Source organism: Myotis nattereri (assembly GCF_964212035.1).
Source record: "Myotis nattereri genome assembly, chromosome: 9".
Taxonomy (NCBI): Eukaryota; Metazoa; Chordata; class Mammalia; order Chiroptera; family Vespertilionidae; genus Myotis; species Myotis nattereri.
The window spans coordinates 48,577,373-48,598,510 of NC_138084.1; the positions used below are offsets into that span (position 1 = coordinate 48,577,373).

At 37.6% G+C, this 21,138-nt stretch overlaps 1 long non-coding RNA gene across 1 annotated transcript in view; it reads right to left on the reverse strand.

Moving 5' to 3' along the window:
• Positions 1-866: 866 nt before the first annotated feature.
• The window catches only part of LOC308525299, a 1,722,993-nt gene continuing 1,702,721 nt past the window's right edge, over positions 867-21,138 (reverse strand). The window contains exon 8 of the long non-coding RNA XR_013996455.1: positions 867-2,344. This is a non-coding gene — a long non-coding RNA (uncharacterized lncRNA). The remainder of the gene's footprint in view (positions 2,345-21,138) is intronic.

The window sequence follows — 21,138 nt, forward strand, 5'->3', positions numbered from 1 at the left end:
TGGTGGGAATCACTAAAGACACAAAAGTAATAACTAGAAGCCTGTAACTTCCAGAGAGACATCTGACCAAGAACCAGGTTTAGCTGTGAGGTGAAAGATTTATATTTCTGACATGAATATACATTTTAAAAATAGGTATGAGTGGTCCAAGATGTCTAAACTAAGAAAAATATAGTGAGTATGTGACTGAAAGGCTACTGAAGAATAATATATATAATTTAATTTTGACACATTCATGTCACATCAATACAGAAATCTAAAACATTAGTTCAGTGTGAATTATTCAGTGGTTATCAAAATATTTAAAATGAAGCCAAAATGCCCAATGAGAAAACATTTGTTTTTAATCTTGAGTAGACAAACTCAAAGTGAACAAAGCCTTTATTGACTGGGCATCTTAGATGATTCCTTTTAGATTTTAAGAGTCTCAAATGGGAAAGTGAGAATCCACCAGACTGAATATCTGAGGAAAAAGACCAACAGAGGTCTTATTTGCAAAGGTAATGATTCTTGTGGTACTAGCACTATTATCTTTTTTATTTTTTTACAGAATATTTACAGAAATATTTTTGTTGAGATCATGGACAAGTCTTCTATCCATAAAGAGAATAGCTGACTTCAAACAGGTGAACATACCATTTCCCTGTTACATAAATAATTGTATTGAAACATTTGATGCCCTGTCCTATATTGTAACAACAAACTGGATTAAACAGTATTATAGATATGTAAATAATTCCCTCAAGTGTGGTGAGGGGCACTCCAGAAATGTTTCTTGCAACTTATTTAAGATGGCATTCTAGGATTTTAAGATGTGAGCAGTATGTTTTTCCAATGTAATTGAAAGTCTGATTTTTTTTTTTTTTATGATGTTAAAAAAATGAAAATGTTTGAGTATACCAATGTTTTCAACAATGTCCTGACAATCCAAAAGCGATTACTTTGTATTTGGATGGGGAAGATATAAATGGAATTGGCTTAGAAACAAAAGTAAAAAGAGTAAGGCATTTGCGATATGGTGATGGGAATGTGAGAAGGCACAGAGGAATATATGAACAAGTTGGTAGAAGACATATATTGACTGTATTTTTTGAACTAAAAATTAGAGCACAAAATCTAAGACTCCAAATATATCAGTGGTAACAAGGATGGGAAATTATGGCTGCCCCAGAAAATCCAAAAATTGTTACCCCAGGAGTGCATAAAGAGGCAGTGAAACATTGACAAAGGTGTTAATACAAGGAAAAGAAAACTACAAAAAGAAGCCAATTACGTAAAGTGAATTTTATCTTCTCAAACCTGTTTCTGTTTTCCCCAAATTATTATTAGTAGTAAAGGCAAAATGTGTGTGTATGAAAAGAAAATGTGCTAACTTTGCCTTCTGAGTACATTTATTATTCTTAATCTACATTAATGCACCAAGGAATTTTTTTTTTTTTGTTAAAAGCAAGAAACAACTTAGTCTTCAGAATGAACTCTTTTCTTTATAGAAACAAAAGACAAGCTTCTTATCACACACCTCTAGCTATCAGACCTACCAATAAAAAAAACTCCAAAACAGCTTCCATAAAAAACAAAACAAGAAAACCAGAAGAGTATCTTAGTCAATCATTGAAAAACAACAAAACATGCTCTGAAGAAGAACCCAGACAGATAACATGCCTGGAAATAGATTCCATTTTTCCATGGGAATGCAGCTTTCAGTGAAGGTCAGCAATCTTTTCAGGATGTTTGGAAATACCTCGATTTAATATCTACCCTTTGACATTTTCCCAAATTGGAGCAAACTCTTTATCTTGTCACCAGCATTTGAACAACATATCAAATCAAAGCACATATGGTAGCAAAGTTTCATTATTAAATATAAGGTACATGTCTAGTGTGAATAAATGATCACTTTTTTTTGTAGAAGACAAAATAGGAGTGATTATTAATTTTTCAGGTACGTGTATTTTTCACTTTGCAACAGAATTCCTTTGAACATAAAAATTCTCTAGAGGGTTTAAATTTTATATATGTTTCACAAACACTTGGCTTATACACAATTGTTCAGCAATGCAAAGGTGGCCTACAGAGAGTCTACCGCTAATGGTGTACAGTATTCTCATACATCTAGCAGAGCATCCTCACTTGAGCAGAACAGGACTCTGAAGATTTTCAGAGGAGGCTTGCGAATCATGAATATAAAATAACCCAAGAATGAAGAGCACTTATCCAGTCAAGTTTTTGCCATAACATGGCCAAAGGTGACAAATGGGAAATAAAGAACCATATTACTCACCAACATAACCAGCTATTTGCACAGAGGGACCTGTGACAAATCCAAGCACTATCAGTGACCAAACTGTAAAGAGAAAAAGGGAGAGTGTTACCATTATTGAGGAAGTGGAGACATCTGTGGGCAAGTTGTTGACCGCATTCTGACAGAACAGTATTGCAAGGCAGACGTGGGTGTGGGTGTGGGGTGGGAAGGGTAGGGAGGGCATATTAGAACTGCCTTGCTTCTCCTTCAGCTATGACCCCATATGTCTATGGTATAGCTATCCCTTCTGGCCTGCATACTGAAGCCAGGTCCAGCCCTCAGCAAGAAGCAACTATCAAGGTCTTGATTAAAACCCTCTAATGTGCCATTCCATGTCTTTCTGCTGGTCTTTCTAAAATACAGATATGAGCAAGTTCCTTCACTGCTTAAATCGCTTTTCACTTTGAAGGTCAAGAAAAAACTCCTTACCAAGGTTTACAGGGCTCTTCAGGAGCTGATCCTAGACTCTTTGCTTTCCCAACTTGCTGTCTCCTTCCCCTCCTTACGAACTCATTTGCAAAGTCACACACTCACCATCACTGAGCCTGAAGACTCCTCTGCCTTGAAAAACATGTCTCCCCAGTTCCCATCAAACCTCTTGCTAGCCTGCCCCCAATCATTCTATTTATCCAGTTATCATCAGAAAGCCTCTCCCGACACCCACAGGTTATCAGGTGCACGCCCTGCATGTTCCTGCTGCACCTTATTTCTAATTCTACCTTAGCACTTAACAGTTTAGGTTCTGACAATATGCCAAAGAATCTGGTCTTTATCGTTTTAGATATTCTTTATTACTGTATTGTCAGTACCTAGTAGAGTTCTTGCCATATAATGTGCTCAATAAATGTCTGGTCATAACTATGTAGACTAAGTCAATTAGCATATGACAGGAAAAGTGAATAATTTAGTAACTATTTATCAAGCATTTATATACCAGGCATTGAGCTATATTTATCACCAATTTTGCTCTCTGTTTTTTCTTGCATAGATTCTGTCTTCCTATGGTGCAAATGACTTGTCTTGATTCTCTAATTCTTTTCTCAAGACTATTATTCATCATTCTAGCTTGTGTTCCTGGTGCCTAATTACTCAAAATTGGAATTGGACTTAATGAGTCCTGACTTTAGTGAATTTTCTTTAAGTTGACTCTTAACTTGTATCACCATAGGAGTTTGCCAGAATGCTTCTTAGTTTTGAATGAAGCCTTTGGTTCTTTTTTTCAATGGTAAGAATTTTGAAGCTATAAAAGAATTTTGGGATATTTGGTTTAGTTAAGCCATTTGGTTTAGTTTAAGAGTTGGCAAATTACAGTCCTTCTTGTTTTGATATATAAAGTTTCATTGGAGCCATACCCATTTGTTTACATATTGTCTCAGGCTGCTTTTTGCTACAATAGCAGAGCTGAGTGGTTGGAATGAGACTATATCACCTGCAAAACCTAAAATGTTGGCTTATCTACACCTTTACACTATGTTTGTCAACTTCTGATTTGGATCATCATCTCATAATATTCCTTCAGTATTTTCACTGAAGAGGAGTTTTTTTGTTTGTTTGTTTTTTAACTCTTGAAGAAACTCATTTAATTGTTTAGTGGAGGATCAAACACAGAAATATCTCCATTATCTTCCGTTAAATCTATCTGCTACACAGGCATAGAATAGAACAAGGAGAATCAAAGATATTAACTTTTTTGGTCACTTGTATATTTAAACTACAGATTTTTTTCTACTTTTTTGCTTTTTTTAGATTTTTAATATTTTTCTTTAGTGAAAGAACATTGCTTCTATAAATGGAAAAATATTAAAATATAAACACTTTTATTCATTTGTCCTAGATCTGTCTACTCATTTGAGGTCATTATGGAGGTGATAGAATCTTTTCCATGAACTTCTCTGTAAGGGGAAACTTTAAACTCAATACAACAGTGAACGGAAACTGTGGTAGCCCAAATAAGAATATCAGGGGGAGCAGATAGCTTTTGAGTTGTGTTGGTGGTTTTAGTGGGTCGAATAAAAAGATAATGAGGTTTCACAGGTCTCTGAGAGTTACCCTATAAAAAAGAGTCATATGGTAGTCTTTTTTTATGGACTCCCTGTCTTTTTAATCTGCTTTTCCAGGAGTTATTGAGACTGCCAAACCTTAGAGATGGAAAGCACTTTCAAGGTCTTTGTCCTCATCAGTCCAGTCCTTCAGATCCTTCTATATTCTCATCTTTACAGGCTCATACTGCACATCTACAATGATGGGACACTGGCTTTATTCACAGGCAATACATTCACTCTTGGATTATTACAAATGTCTTTGATCTCTCATGTTGAGATTGATCTTCCAGCAGCTTCCATTCATTGGTCCTAATTTTTTCCTATGTGAACCTACAAACCAGTCTACTCTTTTTTCTTCATGGCAATTCTAACGACATTTAAATCCCAGAGTTCCTTCCTCTTCCAGTTGAACATCCCCAGTTCCTCCAGCTTTCCTTCATGTAATACTATTTCTGGTTCCCTCACAATTCTTTGTGCCTTTTCTGTCTCAAGTGTGGTTTTCCCCAAGGCAGAGTGGCACCATCATCTTTCTACTCTCAGATACTGTTCTAAACATCTGAGAACTATGCTACCTTAGGCTTGGTTGTCACACTCTTGCTCACAGCCCTTCAGCGCATGGTTATGTATAAGTTTCAGGTTTTTACATGGTTTTCAAAATCATAATTTCAGATAACTTTACCATAGTCTTTCTGAGAAAGATTATAAATTTATATGATCATTTTTTTTGTATTGGATATTTAGGTTGTTTTCATTTTTCTTCTCTTATAAACAATGCCACAACATGATTGCTGTTTTGCGTAAGCCTTTCTCATACTATTTTTTATTTGCATTTGCTTCCCAGAAAACCATTCCTCCTCAATAAATATTTTTGATTGAAAAAGTGTAAGATAATAGAATATAAACAAATTTTACAGATTGCTAAATCCAATCTCACATGTTAGGAAAAGTCACCTGACAGAGAAAAAAATAATTTAACAGAAGAATGTATGTATGGGGTTTCAAATTAAATAAGGTTTTATTACTCCCCACTTTTACCCCTCTCCCCTCTCAGAACTAATGTCTACGTTCTTTTAAGGAGGCACATAGAGTCCAGGGGAGTAAAGTGTTTACCTTACAAAGTGACACGATACTGAAAAATAATAAAAAAATATAAAACAAATCAAAAACCTCTAAAAAAACAACAAAAACAACAGAATATATAACCAAATAGATATATTTTGAAAATATTTTAATGATCTAGGTTGCTATAAAAAATAAGAAGGGTGTGAAATTTTTGAATAGATTTCTATTAGAGGGTACTCTTTAATTATTTAAAACTCAAGGAATTGCCCACCTTTTCCCGTCTTGCCTATATGAGAAAATCTCTTCCTTTGTAAACAAATATTTATCTTAATATGCATAGATTTGGATATGGATAATGTACAAAATTTGCTTCAAAAGCCTTAAAAATATATGTGCAAGCACTAGTGCCACCTTCAAAATCCTGTATACTTAAAATGCTTATTCAGCGCTCATTTAGAGCAAGGTAAGTGCTACATGCTCATCTGAAAGAAAATGCCCTTCAGTGCTATCCCTGAGACGTTAACTGGGAAATACCTTCCCTCATGTCTTCTTCTCCATTTCTTACTCTCTTTTCCATACCAGTGAGGGGGGTACAATGAATATTCCTCTTCTCTTGAGGTTTATGCATTAGATTTAATTAGTATATTTCCTATTTCCATTGAGTTCCAGGCATCCTGTTGGGAATTATGAGCACAGCTATGAACAGATGGATGTGGTCCTTGCCCTCATATTTCTATGCCAAATTCCCTTGATAGTTGCTGCAAACTATGATCTCAAGGCTCTGAGTCTGGCTTCACCATCCTCATTGTAAGCAGACTGCTGAAAATATGGATAATTTAATGAGGAGAAAGTAGCGGATGTATCTTAGAGTATGATCAGTCTGCCATTCTCTCTCATAAAGCCATCCCACCCTCTACCATAGAGTAGATCCCTGGCAACCAGATAGTAATGAATGAGACTACTACCTTCCTGGCCACAGCTGCTTGGACCAAGTGCTGTCATCTTGCTATGTAGTATTTCCCCCAGAAATGTGGAAATTGGACCACAGGAATTAGCTTTTTTAGGTGGTTGGATTGTAATATGTTCATTTGAGAACTGGAAATGACCATGTCTTTTTTCATCAAGAGACCAAAGAAAGTCCTCAGAAAGAGAATACAGTAGCCATGTAGAGAGAGGCAGATATGAGAGATAGAGAGTGTCCTGATAGCATTCTGAGCTTCACCTGCATTTCTGACCTTGTTTTTCATGAGACAGTAGTTTCATTGATTTTTTGAAGAGCAGAAGGGAGAGGGATAGAGAGTTAGAAACATCGATGAGAGAGAAACATTGATCGGCTGCCTCCTGCACACTCCCTACTGGGGATGTGCCCGCAACCAAGGCACATGCCCTTGACCGGAATCGAACCTGGGACCTTTCAGTCCGCAGGCTGACGCTCTATCCACTGAGCCAAACCGGTTATGGCCATGAGACAGTTTTTTACTCTTATAATAAATCACACATTTTTGTTCAAGCTACTTCAGGCTTGTTTCCATAACTTAAAATCAGTGGCCTAACTAATATGCTGGGGTTAGAAAGGTACAGAAGGAGGGGGGGGGTGCCACCTTAACAAATCCAGGTAAGATGGTCTAACAGTGAGAGTGATGAGTTACTGTGGGAAGCACTGCTTGGCAGCAGTTAAAAGATGAAGAGAGGTTGGGGTCATATGCTCAAACTTGATGTAAGTTAAAAGGAGACATGAAAATTAGAAATAATCAAATCTCAGAGCTGCCATAATTTGAGAGTTAGCACAAAAAGCCTTCTTAATCAGAGAGAAAGAAAGATCCTTGGAGATGAAAATTACAGAAAAAATAGTGGTGAATTTTAGGTATAATCATTCAAGATGTAGTGTTCTCATTTAAAGTAATGAGAATGGCTTTAAAAACAAACAAAAAAAAAAAACAAAAACAGAAAGGCTAGAATTTAAAGATAAAAATCATCTGATTAAAACAGTCACCTAAAAAGGTTGGATTCTGCCCTGGTTGGATTATGTGGCTCAGTTGATTGAATGTTGTCCCATGCACCAAATGGTTGCCAGTTTGATTCCCAATCAGGGCATATGCCCTGGTTGCAAGTTTGGTTAGGGTACATATGAGTGACAATTAATCTATATTTCTCTCTCACATCAATATTTCTCCTTCTCCTTCTCCCTTCCTCTCTCTCTAAAAGATCAATAAAAAACATTTTTTCAAAGGTGGGATTCTTATTTCCTTAAATCTGTGTAAACCAATTCAAGGATGCTAGTTGTTCAAATCATGTGGTGGACAACTAAGCATGTAAGACAGACCCTGGCTGGCTTCACAGGTACCAGCTGTGTCCCATCAGGAAAGTCCCAGAATCTCTACAGGCCTTAAGCTCTTTCATCTTAAAATAGGGTGGTATATATATGACTTAAGAGGGTTTCAGTGAGATTAAATGAGATACTGTAAGTAGCATAAGGCCTGGCATAAAATCTGTCAATATATTTTGGTTTTATTTATTTATTTATTTTGCTTTTCATTATACACTTGGGTTTTTGCTCAATCCAAAAGACATTTGAAATGAAAACAGAACATTAAGTAGGAGACAACTATTTCACAAAAACTGAGATTGATGAATTCTTATTCTGCATGTCCTGAAATGATCAAACAAATGAATAAACAAATCAGTCCTCACCTAGAACACAGTGCTGTGATTGTCTGGCTACTAGTCGGAAGGTTAGGATGGAATATAAGCTCCATAAGGTAAGCTTTCAGTTCTGTTTCTTTCTTATTAAATTCCCAGTTCTGAGCATACTGCCTGATGCACAACAAGTACTGAAGGAAGGACAAATAACAAAGGCGGGAATGAAGGAGGAAAGGGAGAAAGAAAGAAAAAAGGGGGTACATTTATTTTATCATGAATACTCTAAAATTCTTTAGGTGTATTTCTAGAAGATAATAGTGGAAGAGGACTGTGTAGATTTCTCCCCTGATGCACCCACTGGGACAATGCCAGAAAGCCCAGTGTTTTTTATAAACCACCCAGCAAGAGGCTAAATATTTCCCCAGCAAAGCTAAATTCACAGAGGCCCTAGTTGAGAGCTGAAGCAGAAAGGACAAGGAGTCAACTGCAGGGGTCCAGCTCTACTGCTTGAAGTGTATTGATGCAACCCTATAGTGGGAACATGTCCTAGGAGGAAAAAGCCCATGGGCAGCACACTGCAGAGGACAAAGCACCATCCATCTACCCAGGCAGCTATCCACCAAATGTAGGTAGACACACTTACTTCTTGGGCTGATGTAGTTTTGGGGTGGATAGGAGAAAGAGATCAGTGATATTGGTTCTAGAATGACACTTTGCTGTCCAGTCCCTAGGAGACAGTATGATTCACTTATCTATATGAATTCAGTTACTTAATCCACTGATGTTGACTGCTTGGGAAGGCCCAGTTATAAGAGTATATGGGAGGAACCACCAACTTAATTTAGAATTTAGGGAGATGACATTAATGTTAGGAGGTAACATTTCAGAACAGAGAATGCATGAAAATGAGTTGGTTGGCTGAAGAATAGGTGGAAGGAACCTCAACACAGAGGAAACAACATGCACCAATATCTGGCAATGAGAGGAGAAATGGTATATTTGGGAGAGCTATAAGGAATACAGCATGGCTGTGCCAAGAGCAAAGGGAGGAAAGGCAGGAGTTGAGGCTGGTGTCTTGAAGGGGCCAGGTCTGGAAGTGCTTTGTAAACCATGCCCATAGGTGTCTACTCTTTCCATAGAGCAGTGGGGAGTGTTGGAGAAAGCCAGGAGACTGAAACAGTTCAAGTGAGAGATGATGGCGGTCTGATCTCAATTGATGGCTGTGGGACTAGAGAGGAGGGGACAGATTAAGATTTGATTAGAAGGTAAGGATTCAAAGTCTCTCTCTGTTGTATATGGTTCAGGTCATATTTTCTCTGTGGTTTGGATCCCTCATTACAGGTCTGTCGTGTTTAACAAGAGAGTCATAATCATTACGTTGGTGCTAACATATTGTCATTACTTTTGAATGTTGGTCAGGGTCTGGCCTTTAGTGATAGTGTGATATTCACCAGATAGCACATGCAGCCTGGAGGATATATATATATATATATATATATATATATATATATATATATATATATATATAGTTTTAGCTCGTCAGCACCCAAGGTCAGGGACTCCATCTGCTTCACTTCCATGAAGCTATAAAACCACAGCACAACTAATGTAACACAATAGACCAGAAAGTGACCCCAATTTTCCCATTGATCTGAAAGCCCTGAGGTCAGCTCTTCTCAGGGCTCTCAGTGAGCAAGCTATAACAGAGTGGGGGACCTCTGCTCTTTGGCACCACTTCTGCCACATGTATGCCACAGTTAAATGTGCAACATTAAGAGAAACTAAATTGAGTTCAGAAATTGGTTGCTGAGGCCATGGGTATTTGATCATGGCACTTGGAGTCTATGGGGGTAGATGTGCACAGTCTTTGATTCCAATCTATGTGATCCTGAAGCCTTAGGATGAGATTCCTGTCCTTGCCTCAGCTCCTCGAGCTATGAATGTATACATTAATCATTTGTTGTGTCCATTGTTTATTTTCCCCCTATGCCTCCCAAATATGGGGAGTTCTTTATATTTTATATTATATCCCCGATGCTTTGAAAAGTACCTGGCAGAGCAGGTATTCAGTTAATATTTATTGAAGAGCTAAATTAGCTGAAATAAGCTTGGGGGACATTATTTGAGATAAGGCTTCAGGTGTATTCACATTTCAAATGGGACTCATAATATGTCTAATACTTTTTTCAGGGCGCTTTTGAAGCTTTAATGAAAAAATGAAACTCCCCTCCTTAGATGTTCAATTGCCATTTTTGTATTTTAGCTAGTTTACAGTGTCATATCTAGCTGGCCATCCATCCACCTATCCCTCACTCTAGCTTAGCACTTATTATGTACCTGTGTAGTAGCACTATCCCATATCAAGGACTGTGCTAGACGCTACAGTCACTATCTCTAATGTTTACATCAACGCTGTGATGTGATTCGCTGTATCTCATTTTGTAAATGAGGAGGCTGAGGCTCAGCAAGTCTACACAGATGAAAAGTGGCAGATAGGCATTCACATTCTAGGTCTGTCTAATTGGCTTTTGACTCCTGGTTTTTCCATTTTCTCTGTTGAGTTTCTCTTCCCTGAAATAGACACTAAAATGCCTACTTCACAGGATCCTATGTATGTGCATGACTATATACACAGTAAATTATGTAAAGCACTTATATAGTACTTCATCATTGCCACTGGGCACCCTGAATGATGATCCTTATGACAAATCACACACAATGCCCCCCCCCCCGCCCCACTTTTTCCCCTCTATGCTCCTGTCATTCAGTATTTATGGACATTTCAGCAGGGAAACCACAAATGACATTGCCCATTGCTGCTCATTGCTAGTGTCTGATGGCATCCAGGTGCCCTGTCTCTGAGTTTCTGAGAGCCTTGCCCAGCTCTGCTCCATCTCCTATCCTGGATAAACTCTCACTCTTGAATTCAGGCACATGCCCTCTCTGGAGAAGTTCCAGATGTTTCTTTATGGTCTCTCATCAGCTCCTTCCTGCTAAATTCCCTGAAAAAGCCTTTTATTAAAGATTCCTTTCAGCAAACAAAACTAAATTTGTTAGGAATAGTAAAAGTATTGTCTTACGTATAATTTTATGCAAAGCCAAGAAAACAACATTAAATACTAAAAAGACTACAAACACTCCATTTTTCACATTAAATGAAGCATTTTGGGTTAGTTTCTTACAATGCTGGGTGCTAGGGCCTTGTCTAGTTGTATAGAGGATTTTTGATACACCTGGAAGACAACCATAGGCCCAAATCCAAGCCCAGCTCTACTTCTAAAATTAGCTTTCTGTGTGACTATGCCTTGGCCACACAGTAATGCCAGCTTGACAAAGACTTTCTCTCTTTTTGCACCTGTGCCACATTGCAAGGAGGAGGAGAATGGTATTTGAGTATACAGTGGCTAGTTTCATACTCAGATCCCAGGGGAGTAGCCAACTGAGAAGTAACAGTTACTTAAAGGTTGCAATAAATCAGGAAAAATTAGGTGCTTTACATGTATTTTGTAATATTAATGTTTTACAATGTTGCAAAGCATATTTTCCCATTTTTCAGATGTATAATTCAAGGCTCAGATATATAGTTTGTCCACATCACATAGGATTGGAGTTAGAAATTGACCTCAAGTATCTCTACCTCCAAAGTGACTACTCTTTCTACCCTACCCCATACTTAGCCTTAGCACTGCCCATTTATTTCTTTTCTTCCTTGTATTACTTGTGTGTATGGCTTTCAGGCTCCTTTGAGTGGGGAGGATGTGCCACTGGACCCTACAGGACACCTATTGCATATGCCTCTCTACAAGACTGGGAGACATAGTAGCTGTATAATTCACAGAAACAAACACTAAGAGACTGCCAACCTGAGGAACAAAGAAACATGCCCCAAATGAAAGAATAGAATAAAATCAGAGAAAAAGAACTAAACAAAATGGAGACAATCTGAGTTCAAAACACTGGTTATAGGATGCTCAGTGGACTTAGAGGAAGAGTAGATTAATTGACGGACAATTTCAACAAAGAGATAAGAAACATAAAAAGGGAGTTAGAAAACAAAAATCAGTCAGAAATGAAGAATGCATTAACTGAAATGAAGAAATAATTACAGGGAATTAACAGTGGAGTAGATGAAGCAGAGGATCATATCAGAGATTTGGAAGATAAGAAAACAGAAAACATCCAATCAGGACAGCACAAAGAAAAAAGAATACATAAAAGTGAGGTAAGTATAAGAAACCTCTGGCACAACTTCAAGCATACCAACATTCACACCAAAGGGGTGCCAGAAGGGGAAGAGGGAGAGCAAGGAATTGAAAACGTATGTAAGAAAATGATGATGGAAAATCTCTGTAATCTGGTGAGGAAAATAGCTATACAAGTCCAGGAAGTATAGAGTCCCAAACAAGATTATTCTACCCAGCAAAGGTATCATTTAGAATCAAAGGACAGATAAAGAGCTTCCCAGATAAGAAAAAGTTAAAAGAGTTTAGAACCACCAAACCAGTATCACATGAAATGTGAAAGGGTCTTCTTTAAAAAGAAAAAGATTAAAGTATGAATAATAAAATGGCAATACATACTTATCTATCAACACTTGAATCTAACAAACAAAACAAGCATAACAAAAATAGACTCATAGATACAGGTAACATTTTGATGGTTGCCAGAATGAAGTAGGTTGAGGATATGGGTGAAAAAGGTGAAGGGGTTAAGAAGTAAAAATTGGAAGTTACAAAGTAGTCATGGAGATGTAAAGTCCAGCATAGGGAATATAGTCAATAATATTGTAGTAACCATGTATAGTGTCATATAGGTATGAGATTTATTGAGGTCATTACTTAGTAAGTTATAAAATGTCTAATCATAGTAAGTTATAAAATGTCTAATGTATGCCTGAAACATATAATATTGTATGTCAATGGGAATTAAAAAATAAAAATTATTTAAAATTTAAAAACCTATGTGTAAATATGCTTTATTTGATTATTATCTGTTAACTCTATTCATCAGACATAGGAATTGGACTTATTCATTTTATATCTTTTGTGGCCATCTGTACTCAGAACTGCTTTATACATTTTGCCCTTGAAAAATGGAACTATAATTCTTGTAGTTATGAGAGGAAAATAAAAGTCCCCCAAATAACAATGCTTTGATTTTTTTCTTACTTACCCTTTTTGAACTTCTTTTATTTATATAAAAATGGCAAACTGCCTTTTATATTGCTTCAAATTACATTTGTTAAAATACTTCTGTGCTGCCAAGTTCCAACCTGAAGCCAATGTTCATATCCAAGTCACAAACAGGAATGAGGAATGTGTTTGGGCCCTTTCCCTTACTCTCCTTCTTAGAGTCTCAATCCAAACTTTCCTCTATGTTAAATCTATACTTCTGTTAACATTTAAAACACTGAGATAAAAGTACTTCTTTCTGATTATTGCATCTGGAAAGAGTTTGACCCAGCTTTTATTTATATGGATTCCAGGGAAAGCCAAAGAAAAACAATAAAGACAAACAAGACTGTGCTGTACTCCTCAGAAACAAAAGGCCTGCTGACATGCATGGCCCTGGAAAGACCCATGCCATTGGTCAAAGCTCAAAACTGAAAACATCCTCAGGAAACAGAAATATGGACGAGAGGCAAAATTGCAACCTTAAGGAGACAATCAAGCCATTACAATAATGAGTGGAGGTTTTTGACATCAGAAGCAAAACAATTCTTATCTCATTATGGTTTGCCCTTTTTATTCCATGCTGGGAAGGTACAATGTATTGGAATGTGCTAATCCTTCCAACTTTGGAAGGTAATGGGAAGTATGGTGGGTTCAAAGGAGGAAAATGGAGCGCCTAGTGCAGCTTTTAGGTTACATATTGAAAAATCATTATTGTGAAAGAGTGTGAGTGAGTGTGTGTGTGTGTGTGTGTGTGTGTGTGTGTGTCTGTGTGTGTGTGTAAGCATTTTTTGGAAGATTTTTTTTTTTTTTAAGTATCTAAAAGGCTAAATCTTTAGGATAGAAGGTAGCCAATAGGGCTTTTGAAATGCTTGACATCAAGTTTTCAGATTTTCTTCTGGGCTCATTAGCTCACTCCAGGGAAAGGGTGTGGGAGGAGACAAACAAAGACAGGTTTCTTCTTTCTAACCTCCATGGAAAACTGCTCTGTCTTGTGAGGCACATGAAGTGGGGATTCTCTCTACTCTACAAATGTGCAAAAGGATAAGCAACAGACTAAGAGACCCCCACCCCCTGTTTATTACTTCAGAGTTTGGGCCAGTTTCTATCTTTGAGTATCATACTCTTTCTCGAGTAAAACACTTAACAATTTCAACTACCCATCAACCAAAGGTCAAATCAATTACATCAGGGTCCTCCATCCCATATTTTCTGGGGACACAGAGCACTGAGTAGGTACTTAGGGAATCCAGGTCTCAGTGCTGGCTCTGCTGTAACTTTCTCCATGACCTCAGTCAGGTACCTCACTGGCTCTGTTTCCTCATCTGTGGAATGGGCAGGTTGGGCCAGATAATTGTAATCTCCAGCTTGAAAAGAACAGGGCTCTAATGAGTTGAAACCATGTTGGGAGACACATGTTGTTAGATTCTAACACATAGGTTTCTTTTGCCTCAGAGTTATAGTTGCTGCTTTTGTTACTTCTCTCCCCTCCTCCTTCATCCTCTATAGTCATCTCACTGCCAAAACACGTTGAGATGCTGATCCATCTGGCAATCTAATGTTGGAGAGATCCTGACTGCTGGCAGCCTGGTTAAACTACTGGCTTTCTTAATAAGAAGCAGGTCTTTGCTCTGTCCTGGAGCTGCCTGTGACAGAGCTGTGTGATGTCCAGGCCCCCCAGACATGGAGGAATCCTAAATGCACTTGATGACCGCCTGTCCTAATCTTCTCACTCAGTGTATTACTCAATTTTATAAACATGATCATTCTCTGGCCAGGTCCCTGCTTTTGCTACCCAACTGATACAAAAAAGTTTGGGCAACAGTCTAAAGCAGCATTTATCATTTGCTGTGTCAAACCTAGGGTAATTCACTGCCCCCTGAGAATCCAGGCTGTAGTTTCCACATGTGGAAAGTGCTGCCCCTAGGCCAGAGTGCAGCAGCATTGCATGGAGGTGTTTCTATGCAGGGATCAAAACCTGTGCTTAGAACCCCCCTTACTACTTTCATCTGTGTCTTCCTAGGATGCAGGTAAAACTGGTCCTGAAGCTGGGTAGAAATTGCAGTTCCTGAGCTTTGTTTCTGAGTTCTTCTGAATCAACTGAAAGGGTCTCAATTGTACCAATATGCATATATACTGTAGTGTCCTAGAGGAGAGAGGTGACGTGTCCTCTGTCCATACACTGACCAGACCATACTGTTGGCCTCAGCAGCACACTTTACACAAAAAGATTTGCATTCTTAAAAAAAAAAAAAACACCTTTGTTTCTTTTTTTTTTTTAATATATTTTATTGATTTTTTTACAGAGAGGAAGGGAGAGAGATAGAGAGTTAGAAACATCGATGAGCGAGAAACATCGATCAGCTGCCTCCTGCACATCTCCTACTGGGGATGTGCCCGCAACCCAGGTACATGCCCTTGACCGGAATTGAACCTGGGACCTTTCAGTCCGCAGGCCGACGCTCTATCCACTGAGCCAAACCGGTTTTGGCAACACCTTTGTTTCTTAAAATGTCATGCACTCCAGGGAACTGATTAGATAGCCAAATGCGTATTGAATAGACATGCCTATCTGGAGGATTTCCAGTTGTGTGCACTTGTATGACTACCAGTTGTTCAATTCAGATGCCCTGTGTCCTCCTTCTCACCAATGTGGCTGAGCCAACTCCTCTCCTGGGGCCTCAGACCTCCCCATGATGCAGCAACTAAAGGGTTAATGCCTGGACCATCAGGACGACCAGGTTCTAGCTAGCCTCATGACCAGTCCCTGTTATGTGTCAGTGCTTGTGAATATGATTTGTTACTGTTCTTAATATTGCCATTCTTCTAAACAAACACAAAAATAGTGGTCAAGAAGGATGAGATAAAGGGAAGGGATAGACCTTCTCATATTTTATTTTGTTATTACAATGGGCCAGATCACCCCTGTTTGAGACACTGGTCATTTAAAACACTCTATTGCCTTTTGAAACCAACTTCTTTCCTCTTCATTCTTCTCATAACCTCTGTTCAATCATCATTCCTTACATGTAACAGCCTTCCAGGTGGTTCTCCTGACTCCATTTTTTTCTAATCTTAGACTTTATCTTCACACAAAAGCATAAGATATATTTCTGTGAATGCACCCTGACCTGAGATTCTCTGCTTAGCCCCCTCTGATGTCCCTCAGAACTGACAGAGGGGTCTCCTAGTAGAGCACCTACCAAAATAAATACTCTTCTGGAAGAAGTCAAAGGATGTGCAATGGGTGGGATTTTCCATGTCATTTTTTAATTTCTATTTCTATTGCAGGACTATTGGAAGCCTTGAATGTGCTCTGTGAATTGTGAATCTTAGAAGACAATGCAGTGTACACCATTTCCCAAACATTTTGGTCATGAAACGTCTTTTCCAGCACATTTCTACCAATGACACTCAAACAGTGGTTCATTGAACATCAGTTTGAGAAACACTGGCCTTCCCAATAAAGTCCCAACAATTCAGTAAGTTTGTTAGCATCCTGTGTCATCTGTCCCCTAACTATCATTCCAGCCCCTTTCTTTGGTATCTTTTTTCTTATGGACCTTCACTCCCACTCCTTGTTTTAGGCAAGTAGTCCTCAAAGTCTGGTTCAGGGAATCCTATTAGTCACCAAGATTCCTTTAAGAAGTCCATGAGGTCAAACCTATTATTTTCTTAATAATACTAGGATATTACTTGCCTCTTTCACTGTCATTATCTCATGGATATACAGGGGAGCTTTCCAGAGACCATGGAGGTGTAAATTTTGCAATAGACTCAGTGCAGTACCAGATATGATAATCCAGCTGACTTTTATTAAGCCACATTAAAGATATTTGAAAAAAAGTAAAACAATTCATTTTTCTTTTGTTTCTGGAAATACGGTTACTTTGGATAAAGTATGTTGTGCTACCATGGACCAAGTTTATTGTTATTTAAAATTACTAATAATTATGTTTAAAGTGTCTCAGTTTTTATTTCTTATATAGAAGATATTACTAGATAAAACCCACATAAACAAAACCTCTTTGGGGTTCTTAAAATTTTAAGTGCATAATGGAGTCTTTATTTAAACCCTGAATTGACAAGGAATAATTAATAAATGCATCTGTATATATTTAAAGTATAAAATGTGATGATTTAATATACATATACATTATAGAGTGATTATTAGGATCAAGATAATTATCACATTCATCATCTCCCATAATGAGCTCTACTGAAGGGCCAATCCAAGTAGGAGGTAACTATGAATAAACAGGGGTCTCCAGAATGGAGAACAAGGGTTTGGAGTAGAGTATAAGATGTCACAGAGAGAATCTAAGTGGCTCTAGGATTAGGACCACAGGGAATTTTGATAATGTGTATGAGGACTTGTACCACAGAAAAAAATACTGGGTACAAGAGTACAAGGTAGATGAGACATAGAACAAGTTTATTAACATCCTTAAGATTTTCTTTTTATTTCTTTTATTCATTTCCTTTTATATGCCACTACAAAAATGATCCTACTCTAGAGAAGGAATGGCTTTGAAAGATCTGTGAATGGTTGCTGTGACTTAGATGATATGCATTCTAATTATGATATTCAAAGTCTCTTGATCTCTTGCACCTCAAATTATATACATTCTTGGCTCTGTGACTTAGGTTGGTGCTAGCCCTGTGTGTATGTGATGAAAATAACTTGATTTTGCTCCTGTTTTCCCAATTCAGTGTTTGCAGTTTGACTATTACTCCCCCATCAACATATATGTTCCAGTCTATCTCTGTGTTGTTAACATTATTTGTCAATAATCATAGTCTTTTCCTGTGTCTGAGTGCCTACAGGCCATTGTGTTTGGGTTTATCTTGAAAATCCAAATAATGTAAGTGGGAAGCATAAATAATATATCAGGCTTCTTATTCCTAGGGGGGCCTGGAAGGCCTGTCTAGAAATGTAGATTATTTTAGTCTCTGTCCAGTTCAATTTTAAGACTTGAATCAGAAAACATTAACAGGGAAGATATTTTTCCCCTTATCAATAGTCTTTTTAAGTGTCATGTGGGCAGAAGGGTAAGTGTTTGGATAAACATGATCAGAAATGGACAGAATTTGGAAAACATCAGAACTTGGATTTTTTTCCCTTTAAGATTTCAGGATGGCAGGAAAGAGAGGAGATGATAACCCTGTACAATTGCCACTTATACTTTAAAACAATCTAAAAGTCTCCATTAAAAAGAAAACAACTACCTGCTGCGAATTTAACAAATCTTAGCCTGAGGCCTTTCTCTCTCTATTAATTTGCTTTTATTTATTTATTTTTCTTCTCATATTCTTTCATGCAAAGGCAAGGCAATCAATGAAGGCACTTACAATTCTCTTCTCCCACTTCAAGTAAAAGCTAACACGCGTGAGTTCTCCTTCCCTAGATTTGCACAAAAAGCTTCCACTTCCTGATGTCCTCACCCCAACTTCTCAGGATCATCTAGTAACTGTCCATTTGTTCAATTTTGTTTTATTCCTCCATCCACCACCCCAAACATAATTATTTACAATCTACCATATTTAACTGCTATGCCCCCAGCCTCTCTCCCTCTCAAACTCTTTTTCCTATAATTAACAAGGTTATTTTTCTTAAAATACATATTTTATATTCCTAGCTGAAAAGCTTTCCACTTCTCCCTAGTGCCTCCATGGAAAGATAAAGTGTAAAACTCTTCACCTACCAGTAGTATTCAAGACTATCAAATTCAAATGTCTGGATTCTGGCCAAGGTAAAGTAAATGGGACCAGACATAACCACCTGTCTAAAATAACTAAACAACACACACAACTAGACAAAATATATAAAACAATAGTTTGCAGACACTGGACATGGAGCAATTCAAAAGAATTATCCCTGATAGAGGGGAGACAAATGAGGCGTGCCCTGCAATTGCCCTGGTTGACTGTCTGGAGGAGTTGCCAGGAAACAGCAGGAGAAGGGGAGCTAAGGCAGAACATCAAGGACACCTTGAGTTGATAAGATAGTTCACTAAATATCATGGAAAAGAGCTGCTCAGAGAGCTCCAGAGATTTACAGAGGGCCCTGCAGTCTTTACCTGAGTACTGATCAGAACATACATGCAAGGAAACTACCCAAGGACAAGGAAGCAGCACCCGAAAAGATTACAGAAACAGTCACTGGAGCTCACACATGCTAGAAGAAGTTCTTGTTCCCTCCAGCTAGCGTAAACATTTCTCATAATTGGTAGATAAACAAGTATTTGGACAAATTTTGCCTTGGCAGTGAGATAATTTTAGCACTAGACTTAAGCCTCCTATGGTCCTGCTTGTTAGATAAACCTGAAAAGAATTAGATTGTTTCCAAGTAATTTAACTGCATCCTAGAATATTTTAAACATATTTATAGGAATGCAAACCATCTAGCACCCAACCAGATAATAAGAGTAGATTAGATAGAAATGGATAGAAAACAAATAGCAAGTTACTAGATTTAAACCTAAGCATATCAATAATCACATTAAATGACTAAATGCCATTTAAATGGCAGAGTTTATTAAACTTGATAAAAAAGAAGACCCTTGTATATACTGATTCCAATAAACCAATTTTATATTTAGAAACACAAATAGGTTACAACTTAAAGAACATAAAATAAAATGCTGTGCTAATAATCAAAAGGATGCTGTACTGAAAACGCAGTATATATTAATATCAGAAAAAGGAGATTATCAGAGAGAGAATGCTATTTTGTAATGATAAAAGTCATTTTATCAAGGGAACATAAGATTTCTGAATATTTATACACTTAAGAACTAGAGCTTCATAATATTTGAAGAAAAAATACTAATAGAACTGCAAGATGAAATAAATCTACAATTAAAGTTACTATTTCAACACTCTGCTCTCCCTCATTTATAGAAAAGGAAGGATGATCAGTAATGATCTAGTAGATCTGCCAACTATTAGCCAATTTGACCCAATAGATAGTTGTAGACACACTACCTAACAACAGTAAGATATGTATTTTTTCAAGTATACCTGAAATATTTTCTAGCATTGGCTATACTCTAAACCATATTACAAGTCTCAATAAATTTAAGAGGATTCAAGTAATAGTACATATATTCTATGACCATAATAGAATTAAATTTGAAATCAATAAGAATGAGTTCTGGAAAATACCCAAATATTGGATGGAACTGGAGAGCATTATGCTAAGTGAAATAAGCCAGTCAGAGAAAGATAAATATCACATGATCTCACTCATTTGTGAAATATAATGAACAACATAAACTGATGGGAAAAGAAAATGGAACCAGAGTCGTAGAAGCATGGAACAGACTGTCCAACCTATGAGGGAAGGCAGAGGGTGAAAGGGTAAGAGATCAACCAAAGGACTTGTATGCATGCATATAAGGATAAGCAATGGACCCAGATTGGGAGGGGGGTTAAGGACATGTGCTGGGGGGTGGGGGTGACCAGGGAGAAGTCAATGGGGGAAAAAGGAGACTCATGCAACACTTTAAATAGTAAAGAATTTAAATTAAAAAAACACCACACTAAATAATGTAAATATCACATGGGTCACAAAGAATAAACCAAACAGGACATTGAAAAGATTTTGAACTAAATAAAAACTGAAAACAATATTAAAAATTCAAGCAGTACTTACAGGAAAATTTATAACAGTGAACATCAATATTAGAAAAGAAGGTCTCAAAAATTATTTTTCTTTGCATCATCTATAATAATAAAATGGTAATATGCTAATTAGAGCAGACAGCCTTCCAGACATCCTTCTGGACAAAGCCATAAGGGTTGGGGGCCGAAACAGAGGCTGCAGAGGCCCCTGGCCAGGGCAGCAAGGGGCAGGGGCTGGGGCCAAGGCCCTTGCAGGAATTTTGTGCATAGAGCCTTTAGTAGGATATAAAAACAT